Consider the following 22,710-nt stretch of genomic DNA (forward strand, 5'->3'; position numbering starts at 1 on the left):
CAAAAAAATTAATTGTGATTTAAAAATTTATCATGATTAATCACACTGTTAAACAATAGAATACCAATTGACATTTATTAAATATTTTGGATGTTTTTCTACATTTTCAAATATATTGATTTTTATTACAACAGCACAGAATACAAAGTGTACAGTGCTCACTTCATATGATTGTTTATTACAAATATTTGCATTGTAAAGATGAAAAACAAAGGAAATAGTATTCTTCAATTCACCTCATGAGTACTGTTGTACAATCTCTTTATCATGAAAGTGTTACTTACAAATATAGATTTTTTTGTTACATAACTGCATTCAAAAACAAAACAATGTAAAACTTCAGAGCCTATAAGTCCACTCAGTCCTACTACTTGTTCAGCCAATTGCTAAGACAAACAAGTTTGTTAAATTTATGGGAGATATTACTGCCTCTTCTTATTTATAGTGTCACCTGAAAGTGAGAACAGGCATTCGCATGGCACTTTTGTAGCCAGCGTTGCAAGGTATTTGTGCACCAGATATGCTAAACATTCATATGCCCCTTTATGCTTCGGCCACCATTCCAGAGGACATGCTTCCATGCTGATAATGCTCGTTAAAAAAAATTGTTAATTAAATTTGAGACTGAAATTCCTTGGGGGGGAATTGTATGTCTCCTGTTCTGTTTTACCCGCATTCTGCCATATATATCATGTTATAGCAGGCTTGGGTGATGACCCAGCACATGTTCGTTTTACGAACATTTTCACAGCACATTTGACAAAATGCAAAGCAGGTACCAATGTGAGATTTCTAAGTTCAGATACAGCACTTAACCCAAGGTTTAAGAATCTGAAGTGCCTTCCAAAATCTGAGAGGGTTGAGGTGTAGGGCATGCTTTCAGAAGTCTTAAAAGAGCAACACTCCAATGCGGAAACTACAGAACCCAAACCGCCAAATAAGAAAATCAACCTGCTGCTGGTGGCATCTGACTCAGATGATGAAAATGAACATGCATCGGTCTGCTCTGCTTTGAATCATTATCAAGTAGAACCAGTAATCAGCAGGGCGGCAGTGATGGATTCGTCTCTTCCGATCGTGCAGGCCAATCGCGCTGGGCTGCGGGGACCCCCAAAGTCCATAGCCTGGAGCGGTTGCTCCTATTTGCCCTACCCAAGGGACGGCTCTGGTCATCAGCATGGAAGCATGTCCTTTGGAATGGTGGCTGAAGCATGAAGACGCATATGAATCTTTAGCGCATCTGGCACGTAAATATCTTGCGACGCCAGCTACAACAGTGCCATGCAAAAGCCTGTTCTCACCTTCAGGTGACATTGTAAATAAGAAGCAGGCAGCACTATCTCCTGCAAATGTAAACAAACTCGTTTGTCGGTGCAATTGGCTGAAGTAGGACTGAGTGGACTTGTAGGCTCTAAAAGTTTTACTTTGTTTTGTTTTTGAATGCAGTTTTTTTACATAATTCTATATTTGTAAGTTCAACTTTCATGATAAAGAGATTGCACTACAGTACTTGTATTAGGTGAATTGAAAAATACTATTTCTTTTCTTTTTTACAGTGCAAATATTTGTAATAAAAATATAAAGTGAGCACTGTACACTGTGTTCTGTGTTGTAATTGAAATCAGTATATTTGAAAATGTAGAAAACATCCAAACATATTTAAATATATGGCATTCTATTATTGTTTAACAGCACGATTAATTGTGATTAATCTTTTTAATCGTGCAGTTAATCACAGTTTTTTTTTAATCGCTTGCCAGCTGTCATAAATATAAAAGGAAGGGTAAACACCTTTAAAATCCCCCCTGGCCAGAGGAAAAACCCTTTCACCTCTAAAGGGTTAAGAAACTAGGATAACCTCTCTGGCACCTGACCACAATGACCAATGAGGAGACAAGATACTTTCAAAGCTGGAGGAGGGAGAAACAAAGGGTCTGGGTCTGTCTGTGTGATGCTTTTGCCAGAGACAGAACAGGCATGGAGTCTTAGAACTTAGTAAGTAATCTAGCTGGGTATGCGTTAGATTCTGTTTGTTTAAATGGCTGAGAAAATAAGCTGTGCTGAATGGAATGTATATTCCTGTTTTTGTGTCTTTTTGTAACTTAAGGTTTTGCCTAGAGGGATTCTCTGTGTTTTGAATCTAATTACCCTGTAAGGTATTTACCATCCTGATTTTAAAGAGGTGATTCTTTTTTACTTTTTCTTCTATTAAAATTCTTCTTTTAAGAAACTGAATGCTTTTTTTCATTGTTCTTAAGATCCAAGGGTTTGGGTCTGTGGTCACCTATGCATATTGGTGAGAATTTTTATCAAGCCTTCCCCAGGAAAGGGGGTGTAAAGGTAAAGGAGGATTTTGGGGGGAAAGACGTTTCCAAACGGGCTCTTTCCTAATAATAATAATACCGGTGTTAGACGTTTGGTGGTGGCAGCAAAAGTCCAAGGGCAAAGGGTAAAATAGTTTGTACCTTGGGGAAGTTTTAACCTAAGCTGGTAAAAGTAAGCTTAGGAGATTTTCATGCAGGTCCCCACATCTGTACCCTAGAGTTCAGAGTGGGGAAGGAATCTTGACACCAGTCCTACTTTCAAGAAAAGTAATTAGAATCAGTTACCTGAAAATATGTGATTTCTGTCCTCAAGGGTCATTATACAGTATGTATTGTGTGTTTAACCACAGTATAAGTCAGGAAGGATTGCCCACTGGTTAGGGCACTAGCTTATAATGTAGGAAATCTGGGTTCAATTCCTATGGACTTCCTTTGTGACCCTGGTCAAGTCACTTTATCTCTCAAAGCTTCAGATCCCCATCTGTAAATCGGTAGTAATAATGCCTTCCTACTTTACAGGGGTGTTGTGAGGTCAGATACATTAAACTATTGTGAAGTGCTTTGAGATCTAATGATGAAAATAGGCTTTATTGTTTCTGCAGCTAGTGCTGTGCATTTCCTGAGACCCCATATAGCCCTGACCTCTGTGGACTTTTGAAGATTTTGTTAACTAGAAGTATAACCTTGGGAAGTGTTTATCTTTTAATTAATACTGAGATCTCTGGGCAATGTTCGTTTTTTGTTAAGTATCCAGACACTCTTGTATATGAGGGCCATAGAAAAAAACTACATTATTATTTAAATAGTTTTATGTTCTGAATACTCTTTTCCCCAGACACTGCACTAATGGGATCACAACCAGAATAAGAGGCTGTGTGTGTTTAACTCAAATAGCTTAGCTTAGTTTAGCTCTTAGCTGTGGGATTTGTGCTAGTTTTAAGATGTTGTTTGCTTCTTCACCGATGTTGGTATTTGAGGATGTTTAGAAGATTAATGTTCCAGAGTCTTCAGACGGTTTCTGTCAAATTATGGTATCTTGATGATTAGGAAAGTACAGCTTTTAAGATATTTTGTGGTTCCTTGACCAAATTCATACCTGATGTAATTCAACTGACTTCATTGGAGTTACAGTACAGATGATTTGGGCTTATTGGGCCAGATCCTTTACACTAAACTAGCTGATAAGGACTACTGAGGCAGCTCAAAGCATCCAGAAAGTTGCCACATCTTTGGGAATAATCAGCTGGCATGAAGTTGGTATAGCCATCCTCTCCACACCCTCACTTCTATATAGAAGGTGCAGAGGGGGAAAGGATGGAGGGCTCAGCACTTCAGCAGATTCTCAGCATGGTTAAACATGGTGTAATTTAATTATGACAGGGGCTGGTTTGGCTCTGGCATCTCCAGGATTGGGAGAAGAAGAAGAAGATGGCTTAGAACTCAGCGCAGAAGAGGATTTTGCCTGGTACAGCTATTTCACTTTGCCTGATACAATTTCATTTGTAAGATTTGTAGGGGAGAGAGATTGTGGGATAATAAATAATATTTTGTAGAACTTTAAGTCAAAACTGGAAACTTTTGCAAGGTGACCACTGTAAGGAAAGTAAGAATATTTTAGCCATGTTGTAGCTATTTCATTATAGCACTTAATAGTCACAAATTATACAAAAACCTTCAGGTTACTGTAGCCCCACTACACTTGGAATATCTGTGAAATTCACTCTAAAGTATAGCAAAACCTGCTGAGTCAAAATACAAGAAGCACATCAGAAATGTACAATAGCTTTAAGACATGCCCTCATTCTGTAAGAAAATAGCTGGAAAGAGAGTGTTGTCCTCCCCAGCTCAAATGTCCATTGCTATTTTCAGTACCCAAGGTGAGAGGCAGTAATGTGATGGATTCACCTTCCTTGACCTTCAGAGCAAAGGATAAGACTCATCTCTTCACTAAGGCATTATCCTAATGGATTGGCAAGATTGTTGTGACATCTAATGGAATCTGATCCTTTTTAAGTAAGAGGTTCTAAAAGAGGAAGGGAGAGTTATTGCTTATATGCATGCACAAATGCTTCCATAGAAAATGCCCAGAGACTGGTGTAATGGGCTTTTTAGGAGTGTAGATAAAATAAATAATTCAGAGCTTCTCCCCCTCACACACATACAACATATCTGCAGTCTGAAGAGAATGTTATTTTAAAAGCTGCTGATTGGTTGGTGAACCAAAGTAAAAAACAGGTAAATTAAGAGCTGCTATTTCTTCACTAAACTGACATCTCAGGGGTAGCAGAGCTGAGAGAGGAGGATCCAGGAGGTTTCAAAGAAGTTCCTATGAATGGAAGTGTCGTTAAAGTGCTAATGAATGAATTAATACATTTATTTACATTGCACTGTGCTGGGTGTTTCAGTTTATGTTTTTACAATGCTGCTATTGAAACCTGGCAACCCTACACTATAAGCAACTTTCCCTCCAGGGCAGATTGGAAGAGGCCCTGGAGGTTTTTCGCCTTCCTCTGTTGCATGGGGCATGGGTCACTTGCTGGAGGATTCTCTGCTCCTTGAAGTCTTTAAACCACGATTTGAGGACTTCAATAGCTCAGACATAGGTGAGAGGTTTTTCGCAGGAGTGGGTGGGTGAAATTCTGTGGCCTGCGTTGTGCAGGAGGTCAGACTAGATGATCATAATGGTCCCTTCTGAGCTTAGTATCTATGAATCTATCCCCTTGAAGCTGGTCATTAGAAAGCTTGGCATGGGGCTCAGAGATCATTAGTGTGGTAAGTGGGCGAGGGGTTTTTCATGTTAAAGTCTAATTTTTTTTTTAGTCATCCTTATTCTGCTTCTCTCACTCCTTCCTTTCTTTAGAAGCATGAAATCTATCATTTTATGATCATTTTCACCCAAATTGCCTTGTACCTTCAAATGTATGGCACTAACTTAACTACACATACCTTTGTATGCAATGTTGTTGTAGCCGTATTGGTCTCAGATATTAGAGAGACAAGGGGGGTGACACATGCAGTTAGCAGTGACATTTTGAGTTAGTTTCCCAGACCTGAAGAAGAGCTCTGTGTAAGCCTGAAAGCTTGTCTCTCTCAGCAACAGAAGTTGGTCCAATAAAAGATATTACCTCACCCACCTTGTCTCTACACACACCTTTGCCATGTAGTGTTGATATATATTTGTAGTGAACTTAAGAAGTGGTAATATGCACTTAATTAATATGATCTAAATTAGGGCTGTCGATTAATCTCAGTTAACTCACACGATTAACTCAAAAAAATTAACTGTGATTAAAAAAATTAATTGCGATTAATCGCTATGTTAAACAATAGAATACCAATTGAAATTTATTAAATATTTTTGGCTGTTTTTCTACATTTTCAAATATATTGATTTTTATTACAACACAGAATACAAAGTGTACACTGCTCACTTTATATTATTTTTATTACAAATATTTTCACTGTAAAAATGATAAACAAAAGAAATAGTATTTTTCAATTCACCTCATACAAGTATGGTAGTGCAATCTCTTTATCGTGAAAGTGTAATTAACAAATGTAGATTTTTTTTGTTACATAACTTTACTCAAAAACAAAACAATGCAAAACTTTAGAGCCTACAAGTCCACTCAGTCCTACTTCTTGTTCAGCCAATTGCTAAGACAAACAAGTTTGTTTACATTTACGGGACTGTTGACTGCTTCTTATTTACAATGTCACCTGAAAGCAAGAACAGGCATTCACACATGGCACTTTTGTAGCCAGCATTGCAAGGTATTTACATGCCAGATATGCTAAACATTTATATGCTTCTTCATGCTTTGGCCACCATTCCAGAGGACATGCTTCCATGCTGATGATGCTTTTAAAAAAAACATGTGTTTATTAAATGTGTGACTGAAGTCCTTGGGGGAGAATTGTATGTCTCCTGTTCTGTTTTACCCATATTCTGCCATATATTTTCATGTTATAGCAGTCTTGGATGATGACCCAGCACATGTTCATTTTAAGAACACTTTCACTGCAGATTTGACAAAACGCAAAAAAGGTACCAATGTGAGATTTCTAAAGATAGATACAGCACTCGACCCAAGGTTTAAGAATCTGAAGTGCCTTCCAAAATGTGAGAGGGATGAGGCATGGAGAACGCTTTCAGATGTCTTAAAGGAGCAACACTCCAATTCAGAAACTACAAAACCTGAACCACCAAAAAAGAAAATCAACCATCTACTTGTGGCATCTAACTCAGCTGATGAAAATGAACATGCATTGGTCTGCTCTGCTTTGGATCGTTATCAAGCAGAACCCATCATCAGCATGGATGCATGTCCTCTGGAATGGTGGTTGAAGTATGAAGGGACATATGAATCTTTAGTGCATCTGGAATGTAGATATCTTGCAATGCCGGCTACAACGGTGCCATGTGAACGCCTGTTCTCACTTTCAGGTGACATTGTAAACAAGATGTGGGCAGCATCATCTCCTGCAGATTGTAACCAAATTTGTTTGTCTGACCAATTGGCTGGAGTAGGATGGAGTGGACTTATAGGCTCTGAAGTTTTACATTATTTTATTTTTGAATGCAGTTTTTTTTGTACATAAATCTACATTTGTAAGTTCAACTTTCATGGTAAAGAGATTACACTACAGTATTTGTATTAGGTGAATTGAAATATACTATTTCTTTTGTTTTTTACAGTTCAAATATTTGTAATAAAAATAAATATAAAGTGAGCATTGTACACTTTGTGTTCTCTGTTGTAATTGAAATCAATATATTTGAAAATGTAGAAAACACCCAAAAATATTTAAATAAATGGTAGTCTATTATTGTTTAACAATGCGATTAATCACAACTCATTTTTTAAAATTGCAGTTTTTTAATCTTTTGACAGACCTAATCTAAATATGAAAATCATATTTACCATTCACAGCATATAACTCATTAGACAAACTTGTTCCATGACACCATCCCAAAAGTTCTTTACATCTTGTACTGAATATTTATCCTGCATTTTTCATAGAATCATAGAATATCAGGGTTGGAAGGAGGTCATCTGGTCCAACCCCCTGCTCAAAGCAGGACCAATCCCCAATTTTTGTCCCAAACCCCTAAATGGCCCCCTCAAGGATTGAACTCACAACCCTGGGTTTAGCAGGCCAATACTCAAACCACTGAGCTATCCCTCCCCCACAAAATCCTGGCAGGATGTTTCCACCTGGGGTTGAACTGGTGACCTTTCATGTGTGAGGCGAATGTGATAACCACTACACGACAGAAACCCAGAGTGCCTTTCAGATATTGATGAAACTTCCAAAAGGACAAACCAGAAATGTAGGCCATGTATTACTATTGCAGACATGGACACAACAAACCACTCACTGACAACATAGTGTTAAAAACTTTACCTCATTTGTATCAGAAAGACCTGCCAAGGCACCAGATTTCACAACTAAAGATTTACTTTCGGAAGAGCTCAAATGGCAGCTCTTAGATCAAAGAATGGAGAGAGTTTATCTCTTGGATAAGACAACACCTGTACAGTAACCTGTAAAGGAATTTTATACTTTAATTTCAGACTTTTTACTTGAACAGATCTCTGCAGGCCTATGATTTATCTAGAGTGGATGGGCTTCAGCTTTAGCTGCCGTAAAAAGCAAAGGGACTATTTACCAATTCATAAAGCTGCTGCATTGTCAAAACCTATTAACCAAAAGAAATTGCTTTATAAAGCAAACTTTATTCCTTGACAATTCAATTATATGTGAATAACCTTACTTGTTCTCCAGAAGATTTACTAGAAAATGAGATATTCTATTTGCATAAATCTAGATAGTCTGTAGTAAAGAACTTTAATTAAGCAATAAAAATATAATCTTGTGTGTGTTAAAAAAAAGTTATGAAGTCTTCCTGAAGCACAGGTAAAAAAAAATTCGGCAGCAGTCAGAGTTGTATTTCTATTTCATCTGTGAATAACACAATTTCTATATAGTACAACTGATTTGTATGGCATTTTACAACCAAAGAAAGAGAGTACACTGCCCTGAGAAGCTTCCAACATAGCAAGGATATGGTAAGGGTGATAGTCATAGAATCATAGAATATCAGGGTTGGAAGGGACCTCAGGAGGTCATCTAGTCCAACCCCCACCCAGAGCAGGACCAATCCCAACTAAATCATCCCAGCCAGGGCTTTGTCAAGCCTGACCTTAAAAACTTCTAAGGAAGGGGATTCCACCACCTCCCTAGGTAACGCATTCCAGTGTTTCACCACCCTCCTAGTGAAAAAGTTTTTCCTAATATCCAACCTAAACCTCCCCCACTGCAACTTGAGACCATTACTCCTTGTCCTGTCATCTGCTGTCACTGAGAATAGTCTAGATCCATCCTCTTTGGATCCACCTTTCAGGTAGTTAAAAGCAGCTATCAAATCCCCCCTCTTTCTTCTCTTCCGCAGACTAAACAATCCCAGTTCCGTCAGCCTCTCCTCATAAGTCATGTGTTCCAGTCCCCTAATCATTTTTGTTGCCCTCCGCTGGAAGTGTTCCAATTTTTCCACATCCTTCTTGTAGTGTGGGGCCCAAAACTGGACACAGTACTCCAGATGAGGCCTCACCAATGTCGAATAGAAGTGAACGATCACATCCCTCGATCTGCTGGCAATGTCCCTGCTTATACACCCCAAAATGCCATTGGCCTTCTTGGCAACAAGGGCACGCTGTTGACTCATATCCAACTTCTTGTCCACTGTAACCCCTAGGTCCTTTTCTGCAGAACTGCTGCCTAGCCATTCGGTCCCTAGTCTGTAGCGGTGCATTGGATTCTTCCGTCCTAAGTGCAGAACTCTGCACTTGTCCTTGTTGAACCTCATCAGATTTCTTTTGGCCCAATCCTCCAATTTGTCTAGGTCCCTCTGTATCCTATCCCTACCCTCCAGCGTATCTACCACTCCTCCCAGTTTAGTGTCATCCGCAAACTTGCTGAGGGTGCAATCCACACCATCCTCCAGATCATTAATGAAGATATTGAACAAAACCAGCCCCAGGACCGACCCTTGGGGCACTCCGCTAGATACCGGCTGCCAACTAGACATAGAACCATTGATCACTACCCGGTGAGCCTGACAATCTAGCCAACTTTCTACCCACCTTGTAGTGCATCCATCCAGCCCATACTTCTTTAACTTGCTGAGAAGAATACTGTGGGAGACTGTGTCAAAAGCTTTGCTAAAGTCGAGGAATAACACGTCCACTGCTTTCCCTTCATCCACAGAACCAGTTATCATCACAGAAGGCAATTCGATTGGTCAGGCATGACTTGCCCTTGGTGAATCCATGCTGACTGTTCCTGATCACTTTCCTCTCCTCTAAGTGCTTCAGAATTGATTCCTTGAGGACATGCTCCATGATTTTTCCAGGGACTGAGGTGAGGCTGACTGGCCTGTAGTTCCCAGGATCATCTTTCTTCCCTTTTTTAAAGATGGGCTACATTAGCCTTTTTCCAGTCTTCTGGGACTTCCCCCGATTGCCATGAGTTTTCAAAGATAATGGCCAATGGCTCTGCAATCACATCCATCAATTCCTTTAGCACTCTCGGATGCAACGCATCCGGCCCCATGGACTTGTGTACGTCCAGTTTTTCTAAAGTGTAAAGTCTAAGTGTAAAGGTACCAGAGAAATGCTTTTTTCATTTAACTGAATAATTTAAAGAGTATTAACATACTATATTAATAATAATGCTTACATTTTGTAAAACATTTTTTCATTCATAGAACTCAAAAGGCTTAATAGAAGAGGGTATTTTTGTTCTTGTTTTACTGATGGGGAAACCAAGACACAGAGAAGTGAAGTGACTTGCCAAGGTCACAAAAAAGTCAAAGCCAGAGCTGGGAATAGAACGCAGTCACCTGAGTCCCAGGCTAGTATCCTCCCTGTCCAGGGACCCATGCTGCCTCCCTTACCTATTACAGGTCAAACAGACAAAACATTTGGGGTTGGAGGGAAAAGAGCTGTAAATGCTTTGGCTATTTTCACCTCCAACATCACAAAGAAATGCAAAGCATCATTAGTATTGTTTATTTTCCCTGGGAGAAGGTGGGCAAGTGCTCCCACCCTCAGCCTCCCTCTCACAGGGGTTCCATCAGCTCTGACTGTAGCATAGAAGTGACAAATCAGCTAAAGGGGATCGAATTGGAAGGGTCAGTGAAGAGCAGACATGAGGCTATAACCTTTCACAATTGATCCCAGATACACAACGGCTCATCTGTGCAATGTTGATCATAATTGGCTCTTTCCCCTTCATCTGATCCCCCCACCCCAGGAAAGCGACCTTTGCTTTTGCATTAGCATCCAGAATTTGCTAGCATCACATTTCTAATTCTCAGCAGGATGGTGAGGATGTGTGGAGAGCAAGAGTGGGGGTGCATGAGCTAAAGCTCTCAAGCATGTTAGGAATTAGCCCGCCAGTGAATGGAGCTTTCCCACCTGCAGTTTTTTAAACACCAAAATGGTCGAATCATGTGAAAACAAGTAGTTTCTGACTGTTACATCTTACAGAAAGGGTCTAGTTACTAGCTGTCAGAATTGCCTGTCTGAGTTTTCCCTGGAAGGAGCGAAAAAAACTGACAAGCCATCTTGGATGAGAGTAATCAGCCCATTTCTACTCTATTCCATGTTACACAGAGCCAGCCTCTGTCTCTTTGGTGTAAGACCCAGTTGAAATAGCAAACCCCCAAAGGGAGGATTTTGATGCTCAAAAGAACTGACAAAGACAGAGTTATTTTCTCTTGCACTGTCTCATTATGCTACAGTTGGGCGTGGATTGTCCTGAATAGGAAGGACCACCTTGTCAAAACTAAATTGCATTTTCTAGACTTAACTCCCTCCAATCCAGACCTAAATTGGGCCTCCTAGGCACAGCTTGTAAAGAGGAATAACCCTAGGAGAGGGGGAGCAGGAGCTCGCTGGCTGCTTTAAAGGGGGAATATTACTATTTAATACATTGCTTCAAGGAGGGTAGCACAATCCCCATCCCCCACCAGCTGAATGTTCTTCTGGCCATGGCTCCACCCACTTGGCTGCTCTTGTGGGCAGCAGTTTGATAGCAGTCCCAGCACGAGGGCTCTGATTTGGGTTAGTCCTTATGTTGCCCGGGCTAGTGGGGAGGGTAAGTCATTATTCCTTCCTACTGTACACTGGTATAAGGACTAGTCACCACAACCCAAGGTAAATACCTAGAAGTGCTAAAGAAAAGATAGGAATTGAATGGGTTAAAGATTTGGGGTAAGGGTTTTGTTTGTTTTTAATACTACTGGTTAATGACCCTTAGACAGGCACAAGTCTTTGGTCACACAGATTACTGCTGAATATACTCAGGCTGTATTCAGGAACAAATGCTTTGAGTGAAATTTCAGTCACACACACATGTAAATGAAACACTTTCTTCAAGGATTTCCGTGCACGTGCATCAGCCTGTGAAGTACAACAAATATTTTCCAGATGAACTTAAATTGGAATAAGATTTCCCTCTAATTTATGCATTCCTCTTCCTTAACGTTATGTTAAGATGTAATCTTTGCAAGCCCCACTAATTCTTGCAGTCGTCCAAACCATTTTGGATGCACCAATAAAAGCTCCAGAAATGTTTAAAGGTTTCTAATCAATCAAGCTTCTGAAGAATGACAGCTAATTAAACATCAGCATGGCTTTCTTTTTCATGCTGAAATAAATCCAATCCTTTGGAGGCCAAAATTGATGTGGGGTGGGAGGAACCAGTACTGTAGAAACTTGAGGGCAGGGCTACACCAGAGAGTTTACAGCAGTGTGCCACAGTAAGCTCTGTAATGTAGCTGCTCTAAGCCAATAGGAGAGAGCTCTCCCATCGGCTTAACAGCTCCAGCCCCCATGAGCAGCAGAAGCCATGTCGAGAGAAGCTCTCCTGACAAAACAGCACTGTCCAAACTGGCACTTATGTCTGTGTAATTTATGTCACTTGGGGGGTGATTTATTCACACCCCAGAGCGACATAAGTTATACTGCAGTAAGTACTAGTGTAGACATAGCCTAAGACACAGCTAAACTTTTAAACTGATCAAAACACTTGTTTCTCTCTCTCTCACACACACACACACACTTTTATAATGGAACTCTTTTGTAGCCCTGGCAATACCTCTTTGGGAGAAATAGCTTAAGCAGGCCAAAAACTCTTTCTAAAGTTCTGCAAAATAGTCAAACACTCTGAATCAAAGAAGTTAACATTATCTGCCTCTTTTGGTTGGTTTTACAGGACACAGAGATTCTTTGAATGTTACACTGTGAGCAATCCCACCTCATTACGGTAAATGGCTTTGAGTTCCTCCGATCTATTGTGGCATTATATGCTCTCTCATTGAAAAGGCAAACTCTGTTCTTCATACAAATGGAGGTGCTGTATTATGTAAGATCTGTGAGTGTTGAATAGCTAGAGGATTAATCATCCTGCAACCATATATTCAGTAAAAGACTCTACTGTATGTTAGATCTCTCACTCATATGCACACAGAGGCCATGTCTACACTACAGCATTAAGTTGACTTTAGCTACGTTGACGCTCAGAATTACATTAATTACTGTAATTACATTGCTTGCGCATGTTCACACAACACTTCTTGTGTCGGTGGAGCACGTCCACAGTTGGTGGTCTAGTGCTGACAGAGCAGTGCACGCTGGGTAAATATCCTACTGTGCAAATTGCCACCTTCTCCCACTAGGATTTCTGGGAATGGATTACAGTACATTATGGGGGTGGGATCACCACCCCGTGATGCAGTTTTCTCTGTCCCATAATTCCAAGGCCTTCCAAATGCTTTTCATGCTATTTTTCTACTGCCCCTGTAAACTTTTCATCCTCCATCTCTGCCTGAAAGCACGGATCCTGCACTGGTCATAAGTGTTATGAACACAATGCAGCTTATCCGCCAGTATTTCATGAGCTATGAATCTGAACAGGAATCCGTGGTGCCTGCCTTGCTGTGTGCCATGCAAAGAAACAATTCAAGACTGATGTTGGCATTCAACGGAGCAGCAGCACACAGTGGACCATTGCTATTGGGCTCAGGAAACAAGCACTGGATCAGAGCACTGGAACAAGCACTGGCGGGATCAGATTGTGATGCAGGTATGAGATGACTAGCAGTGTCTGCAGAACTTTTGTATGTGCAAAGCCACCTTCCTTGAACTCTGTGTGGAAGTTGTTCCCGCCCTGCGGCTCAAGGACACCAAAAGCTGCCCTAATGGTGGACACGCATGTGGCGATTGCTTTGTGGAAACTGGCAATTCTAAACTGCTACTAGTCAGTTGTGAATCAGTTTGGAGCTGGGAAGTCCACCGTGGGGGCTGTGATGTGCTACGAAGGACTGTGACTCTGGGCAATGTGTGGGAAATAGTAGATGGCTTTGCGGCAATGGAATTCCCTAACTGTGGCGGGGCGATAGATGGAATGCATATTCCAATTTTGGCCTCAGACCATCTTGTGAAGGAGTACATCAACAGAAAGGGCTATTTCACAATTATAGTGAAGGCACTGATGGATCACTGGGGTCATTTCACTGACATCAACGCGGAGAGGTCAGGGAAGGTGCATGACGCACACATCTTCAGGAATATAGGCCTGTACAGAAAGTTGCAAGCAGGCACTTTCTTTCCAGACCAGAAGATTCCAATAGGGGATGTGGAAATGCCCATACTGATGCTGGGAGACCCAGCCTACTCCTTACTCCCATGGCTCATGAAGCCTGACACTGGAAACCTGGACAGCAGCAAGGAGCACTTCAACAACAGGCTCAGTAGGTGCAAAATGACCATAATATGTGAATTTGGCAGATTAAGGGTCATTGGTACTGCTGTTTTGGCAGGTTAGACCTCAATGAGGAAAATATTCCCATAGTCATAGCAGCCTGCTGCGCTCTGCATAACATCTGTGAGGTCAAGGGGGAAAAGTTTCCCCAGGTGTGGAGCACTGAGGTGGATCTCCTGGCAGCTGATTTTGAGCAGCCAGACACTAGGGCTATTAGAGGGGGACTATTCGAATCAGTGAGGCTTTGAAGAAGCATTTTGACAATGAGCCCCAGTAATGCGTCTTTTGGTAATGCAGTCAGCCAGGCACTGTTTACTTGCCACCTTAAATGACCCCTGAAATGATTCCTGCCTGAGTGTTAATTGTAGTCTGCAAATGTGCTAGTTGTCACTGTGTATGAATTTCTGCTACAACCACACTGTGTAGGTCACAAATAAAGAATCACTGTCTTTGTAAGACTAAATTTTTATTAAACACCCATCCAAAGATTAACATTCTTACAAGGGATGTGACAGTGAGCAGCACTCTCTGAAGTGAAGATCTCACAGCTGGGTGTAAGTCCAGCTGTTACGGTAAATATCCCTGGGGTGGAGTGCAAGGGGTACTGTGATGGGCTGGGAACATGAGAAGAACGTGTGGCAGGAGTTTGGGGAGAGCAAGGAAGGCAGTTCCGTATGGGCTGCAGTGGGATTTGAGCATGTAGATGGTCCACCTGCAGCGCAAACAGAGACTTGAGCATCTCTGATTGGTCCTCCATGAGCTTTATCATCCACTCCTGACCCTCTATTATTGGCTCCTGCCCATCTCCTCTCCTAGCTATCCATTTCTAGTTTTTCATTTATTGTCTTTCTCCAGGCTCTGTGTTCACTATTGGCTGATCTGATGATTGCAGCACTTCACAAAACATGTCCTCCTTACTCCTCCTCATTCGCCTCCTTATCTGATGGAGGCTTTCTGCTGGTGTGTAGGAGCTGGCCCTCAAGGGCACAGCTACAGAAATAAAAGAAACAACACAGAAAGTCAGTATTGTGTGTGCACTCCTAGTTTAGAATCATAAAAGTTACACACAGCTCTTTCTCACTTTCCCTTGGCAAGCACGCAGCATGGCCAGAACACTAAATATGGTGAGTTCAGCCTGGGCGTGGGGTTCTGCAAGATGGGATAAAGGGTCTGGGTGGTTTCACAGGGGGATCAGTACATGCACCTATGGACACTATTCTGAATACTGACCTCATTTTCCACAGGCAGGAGTGACTTAAGCGGATATCTCACTACTAAGGGTAACCAAAGATTCAAGGGTGCATCTCCTGTGTGTGTACATGGTGCTTGCCTGGGTGCTACTTGGGTTTCTGCAGAAATAATTGCCGATTGATGAGGCAAAGTTTCCTACAGTGGAGGAAGAAACAAAGCAGTTCTGCTAAGGAACAACAATTGCTGAATGCATCTGATGAAGTGAGCTGTAGCTCACAAAAGCTTATGCTCAAATAAATTGGTTAGTCTCTAAGGTACCACAAGTTCTCCTGTTCTTTTTGTGGATACAGACTAACACGGCTGCTACTCTGAAACCTGACAATTGCAGAGTATCTGCAGGAAAGTTTCATAGAGATCTCTGTGGAGGATTCCTGGAAGAGCCCAGTGTGCATTAACAAACTTTTTTGCAGGGCTCCCTACTATGTAGCTGCACAGGAGAATGAGAAGCAGATGCAAAGAGTACCTAGTGTTGTCAGTTTTGATCCCTTCTCCCATGTGCGCCATCTAACAAAATAAAGGACACCTCTACCTCATGTAACTGTGCAGTATCAAAGCAAAATGAGTACTTAACAGAGCTCCTCTCTGCTGCCTCAGGCACACCAGATCCAGACTGCTGGGACTAGCTAGACCCCTCCAGAATCAAAAAGAGGTCCTGGCTTGACACATCACCAGACAAACTTGTCGCCTGTCCCACATCCTCCTCCAACTCGACCTCCTTGTCCACCACTTCGCCCTTGGGGTTGACTCTGCTGGCTGCTGCCTCCAGTCCTCTCTGAAGTATCCCTGGGACTCTTGGTAGTGGAGGTGGGGTTGCCGCCAAAAATGGCGTGCAGCTACTTGTAGAAGCAGCATGTTTTTGGCACCAGAGCAATGGTTGGCCTCCCTTGCCTGCCTCAGCTCCTTGATCTTAGCACAGCATTGCTGCATGTCCCTTTCCTGCACCTTCTCTTCCATGCCACGAGCTATCTGCTTATAGGTGTACAAGTTCCTAAGGCTAGATCAGCGCTGCAACTGCACAGCCTCCTCGCCCCACACACTCAACGGATCCAGCAACTCCAGTGCACTGCAGGTGGGAGTGCGTTTGCTGTGGAAAGCCAGCATGGTCAGCTGGGCAGATGTGATGTGAGCTGTCCACGTGGAGCAAAGAGGAAGTGGAATTTCAAAAATTCCCAGAGCTTTAAAGGGGGAGGGGCACATGCCTGTGTACCTGGCTAAGGGCAGTGGACTGCTTACCAGAACGGTCATGATGAACATTGTGGGACACCTCCTGGAGGCCACTTAGGGTGACGTAAGCAAACGCACTCTCTACACTGATACTGTGTCACTCTAACTTTGTGGCAAAAAGCTCTATGCAGTTCGTCTAAATAGTTTTATTATGTTGGCATGGTAGGAGAGTTAAATCAACATGAGGAGCATTGTTGGGTGTACACCTCCACCATTTTGTGAATGAAACCTGACTTTTGTCGACAAAACTATGTAGTGTAGACAAGGCCTTATGAAATTGCATTTTTACATCCAAGCTAGCTTAACCTATACTTCTCTGGCTTGATTTAAAAGGAAGCTAGAGGAACCTGTATGGTGAGCCTATCAAGGTTTCCCAGACCTGTAACGGAGTTAACAGCAAAGATGTTTACTCAAGGTTATATATGGAGAGCTGCTGTCAACTACATTGAATGTTGAAAAGTGCAACACTTTCTGTAAGATTCCCCATGTCCATCTCTGCAGGAAAGCTTGTATTGTAATATAAAACAGATTTTCTTCAGATGCTAATAAATAATTCCCCCACAGGAGTTCCATTTTCCTCTGGTCTCTGATGTGTCTCTGCAGCTATCAGAAGGATTATATTTATATCTATACTATGAGATATACAGTGATCTCCATTAAAAAGTCAGCAACTGCTATGTAACCATACAGTGGTATCTGACACCCCACATTTTCCTCCTTTGCTTAGAATAGGTAATAACTGCGATAAACGTATGGCATTGCTTGCAAATGCTGACTTATTTAATCAGAACCTGCAGGGGCCAGTGTGGCTGATCCCAGGGCCAGCTGCTAAGGTGGCCCCCAGGAGAGCCACACCAGCCACTGCTGGGGCAGCCTGGGGAACAGCCACACCAGCTGCTGCAATCCCCAGCTGGCTGGAGCAGCCGCAGTCCGCTGGCCTGGGAAACTGTCCCGGGCTGGCCAGGGCAGCCGCAGTCGGCTAGCCCGGGCAGCTGGTGCCGCTGGCCTTGGGCGCTCCCCCGGAACATCTCCTCCGAGATGTCCTCACCACCAGCAGCAGCCCCAGTGGACCCCCCCCCCCAGCGATTTAATCACAGGTATTTTTAATGTAAGTCATTGACAGGTCACAGGCCATGAATTTTTGTTTATTGCCCGGGACCTGTCCATGACTTACTAAAAATACCTGTGACTAAATCATAGCTGCAATTATAAGGAATGTTGCAAATACCAGTGAAACTATATCTGTTTATCTAAGATCACACCAGTAAATTTTAAAGGTGACCATGGTATATCTACGTTCATAAGAGATGTTATAAGAAATTGCATCTGCTAATTCCACGTATATTATAGAAACACACTCTTATACAGAACTAAAAATGCAACAATTTAAATGAGAGACTTTGCTAGTTGGAACCATGGGACTAAATTTTGCTTTCAGTCACTAATTACACAGAGCAGAATGGCTCATATTTTTTCTGGACTGAATTTTCAGAGGAAGAGAAGCCCCCAAATCTATGTTTTTTCAGAAGGTGGCAATTATGGATGACAAGGGCAGTACATAAAATAATTTATTTAGTTTTGAAGCAGAGAGAAAACGGAAGTGGGCATCTACATCTACATTAAAAGCATTAAGATACAATTTTAGCATAAACTGACTAGCCTGTAAGTTATACTAAGTATATAAGTTATTATTATATAATAATAAGAATAATGAATACTCTGGCAAGAGACCCTGAAAATAGATTTCAGAGATCTTGGCATCATATTAAAATATTCTACAATGTTTGAAAAAACCCAATCAATTGCAATGACTTTTTCCTAAAATAAAAATGTGAGGCTGTTTTAGCTTATTATACCATTCATGGGGCAAGCTATTTTAAATGCTATATGTAGTACAACTTAATCAATGGAAAATGAACCTGCACATAGTGAAAATCTTATTATACTGAAGTGAAATGAAATTCACAAATTGCTTCAATGCAACTGAAGGGAACTCATTCTGCTCACAGTGAAGCTATTTTGTTGCTCAAAGTGAGCAAGTACAGTGACGTATGAGATACTTGTGTTTTGTAATGACTTGCCACATACCAGACCTGCAACTCCTCACACTCATCCTAGATTCCAGGCATGGAGGCAGCTTCTTAGTGTACAGAACATGCTCACCACAACTTTCATGCAGGGGGTTAGGGTTGGGGAGGGTCTTTGTCCAGCTAGCTAGAAGAAAAGGGGCATAGCTATTTACACCCCATGCAGACTCTGAGAGGCCCTATTTCAGGTTGAGGCTACAGCACCCACTCACCTACCCACAAACTTGGCAAAAGGTTCAGGTTTTCTCTTACCATGCTGTGGGTATTACACTAGTTGCCCTTTTCCTTGGGGGTCTGCAAAGGCATTTTTCCTTCACAGCCAGATTGGTTGAGGTGGGGTGGGTTTTTTCACCTTCCCCATAGCAGCTCAGTGGGGTGAGGTAGGGGAGTTAGGTTATAATGGTGTAATTTAGGATGTAAAACTTGTGGTGGTTGGCCAGTGCAGGTACTCCATATGGAAAGGATACAGTTATTGGATAAAATGGATTGGAAAAGGATTTGAAGGAAAGCATCACTTAGGGGATCTGAGTAAGGGAGTTTTGGAGTCCTGCATCTCATACAGCAGGGACCCAACCTCCCTCCTTTTCCTAGCCCCTTTTAAGGAAACTGATAAAGGGAGGTTGGGTCTCCTACATCTGGAGCAGCAGGGAGTCAACCCGTCCCTTCTTTTATAGCCCTCTTTCGCTTCATACAAGGGGAGGGAAGTGGGGTCCAAACAGTGAAATAGCTAGGACCGGGTTGGAGTTTATGTGGAAATGATTCAGGAAAGGATGACGACCTGCACTGTAGAATTTGTTGCTAGGTTCTCTCAGCTACTTTAAGTGAATAAAGTTGTAGCCTAATTACACCACATCCATTGCCTTCTGTCTTTCTTCCAGCGTGGCCATAAACAGGCTTCGGTGCCCCACGTACTGTGGACTCTGAAGCTAAACCCTATATATGGAAGCATGAGAACGAACCGTGTACACGAGGGAGTGAGAATTCATGAGAGTAAATCTTGATCCATTAAATGTTCACAGGAAACAACCACAAAAGGGGTGCCTGAAAGTGGACAGGCTGGTGGGGGATGAGACTCCGCTGTTAAGGCAGTAGGCCATTCATACCTCTAGCAAGTGCTATGTGTCTAGGAGCTAACGCAATGTCTTGGGGCTAATTAGTTACCATGGATTATTTCCTGTCTGGCACTACTGTACAGTGATTTTTACTGGGAAGAAGGGGTAGACAGTAATGTAACTGACCACGCTGTTGGGAGTTGCTGTGGTACACATGACCTGTAGACGTTTGGTAGTGTGCTGGGTGTAGCTTACACGGAGACAAGTACTGTAGGCACTCCCAGCGCCAGGCCCTTCAGCTTCTAGCCCATGGTGGGTTCCTGTAAACACTCAGAGTTTGATGCATAACAAAGGATTGCTTTAATCGGGTTGCCAGAAAATAAATTGTTATTCTCGGCACAATGGCTTTTGGTTACAAACAAAAGATGGCCCAACAATTCTTAATTCAGCTGCACAGGCTGAGTGTAGCAGCACAGGGGTTTGAGGGCGGTGTACCTCGAGCCGGACTACCCCTCTCCCAGAGGCAATCAGCGTTGGCCTGCAAATTGCCCACTTAGAGTTCAGTCCCTGTGTCCCCCTTGTTCAGACCCCATCACACAGCCCTTGCCGAGTATCCCAGTACACTGTATTGCCAACCTCAAGAGATCAAAAATTATGAGACAGACCCCCCCAAAAATGATTTTTTTTAAAAGATTACATTGGGGTTTGGAGTTGGTCTTTTAATTTTTGATCTCCCCCTACCCATCCGCAGAGTCATGGGACAATTACGTTATCCATTCTTCCAAATTTATTGGCATAAGCAGTTTCTCTCACCGCTGTTACTTGTTTCAGGACATGGTATTGCAGGCACTCCCTGCCTCAGTTTACAAGGTGTGGCAGCCGGTCCAGAGGAGGGCAGCCCATGCTGTGAGCGTTGGCATACAGCCTTTAAACAGCTAGGGGGGCAGGCAGCCAATCAGAGGGGTTTTCCCTACACGCTGGGCTCAAATTTGCATGAGGGCTGGAACTTCTTCCCTAATCACCAGACTGGCTCCAACCTCAGCCAAAATTTGGTGATTAACTGCCAAAGTTGGCCTCTGCCAGTAACAAGAAGCTTCCTAGCCTGGCTCTCAGCCTCTCAGACCTGGCTTCCAAGCTGCCTGACCTCACCCCAGCAGCTCCCAGCCTGCAGCTCCAGCATTAGGTAGCTGCCCCCAAACTCAGGCATCCCTTTCATGGTACTCTGGCGGTGTCTGCAGAAGACTATCATAATAAAGGGCTGTAAGGAAATCGCAGGCTGCAATTTTGTTGTGGAAACTGCAACTTTTAACACGTACCACAATTTTCTATGGTTGCCACAAATGTGAGTGGTGTTGTGACTCCAGGCACTAGATTGCAACACCCTCACTCAAATTGCGGTGGGGGGCAGGGTATGGATTTTTGTTTGGTTTTAAACATTTATAATGGTACTTGAACTGACACACCAAAACCAAAACTTTTATAAACTGTTAAAAAAATCAACTTTCTTACAGCCTTAATCATCTTACGTATGCACAAGGGAGCCAAACTAAGATTTGAACGGGCAACTTTTATGCTGGCATTTCCTAACTTCTGAGTGCTTGACATTTGTGACAGATCTGCAAAGCAGGGGACTACAGCTGCCACCAGCCCTTTCCCCACTGTACATCCCCTTCCTCCTGGCTAAGCACGGGCTGTGTTTTCCATCACCCTCCTCCCCGCTTTACTTCCCTTTCCCAGATAGGGAGAAAGGTCCAGAACCAGGAAGTAGCTGGGCTCTTTTGGGAGTGGGAGCCATATGGCAGGTGGAAGCTGCAGAGAAACCCCAGACACTGTGGACAGAGCAGCATGTGGAACAGGCTGCATCACAGCTGGGTTCAGGTCTGTGCTGGATTAATGGGGGAGCAGCAGCAACCGGGCAGGAAACCAGTGCAGAGGGACTTCAATAAGAGACACTAATGGTATGTCTACACTACAATTAAATAGGCTGGCCCATGTCCGCTGACTCAGGCTCATGGGGCTCGGGTTACGGAACTGTTTATCTGCAGCGTAGATGTTCAGGCTCAGGCTGGAGCCTGAGCTCTGGACCCTGCATTTGCGGGTTTCGAAGCCAGACTCAATTAGGGTAGGTCTACACTGCACTGTTAGCCCAGGGTTCGATCTCAGGCTCAAGCCTAACCTCCCTTCCAGCTACACACAAATCGTTCTAACTCAGGGTGCCAGGATCCCATGGGAATGGAGGATCCACGCCTGACTCAAGCTGGGACCCAGGGTTCAAGCTCAAATGCTTTGCAGTGTAGTCAGAGCCCACTGGACTCAGGTTCTGGGAATCTGCCAAAAGTATCCCACAATCCCACAGGTCAACTTTCTTTGTCCTCTGAACAGTCTAGTTTGGTGGACAGTCCAGATTTTCCACACTGCACCAGGAGCCAAGAGGTAGAGTGGGAGAGCACGTGGAAATCTGGGATATGGAATATTTGGACCTGCATAATGCAGTATAGACACTGGCACCTCAGGTTAGGACCCATGTTCAACGATTCCTAATGTGAGCTTACAAGTGAGTGTAGATGCTCAAGTACTAGGTTAACAATCCTAGGGTCTGCTAGCTTGAGTTCTATTAAACCCTGGGCTTACTTTGCAGTGTAGACACACCCTAACTGGGCCTAGTTTAGAAAACTGCAAATGCTTATTTACTTGAATAGAGACAGGACTAGAGAGGGTATCCTAGGCACTAGGCCTGAAAAGCCCTGACTCTCAGTTGGAGTGCCCAGGCAGATGAACAAGAATCGCTATTGCTCACTTTGAGCAATAACTGTTTAAGCCTCTGTACCTGTGGTATTTGCACACTTTCCCCTTTCCTGCCAGCCCTAGTAAAAACCTGTCCCTTAGCCATGTGACTGAGTGGTTAGTGGAATCCATCAGGGCTAGCTGCCTACAAGGCCT

The sequence above is a fragment of the Eretmochelys imbricata genome, chromosome 3 (genome assembly GCF_965152235.1).
Source record: "Eretmochelys imbricata isolate rEreImb1 chromosome 3, rEreImb1.hap1, whole genome shotgun sequence".
In the NCBI taxonomy this organism is placed as follows: Eukaryota; Metazoa; Chordata; order Testudines; family Cheloniidae; genus Eretmochelys; species Eretmochelys imbricata.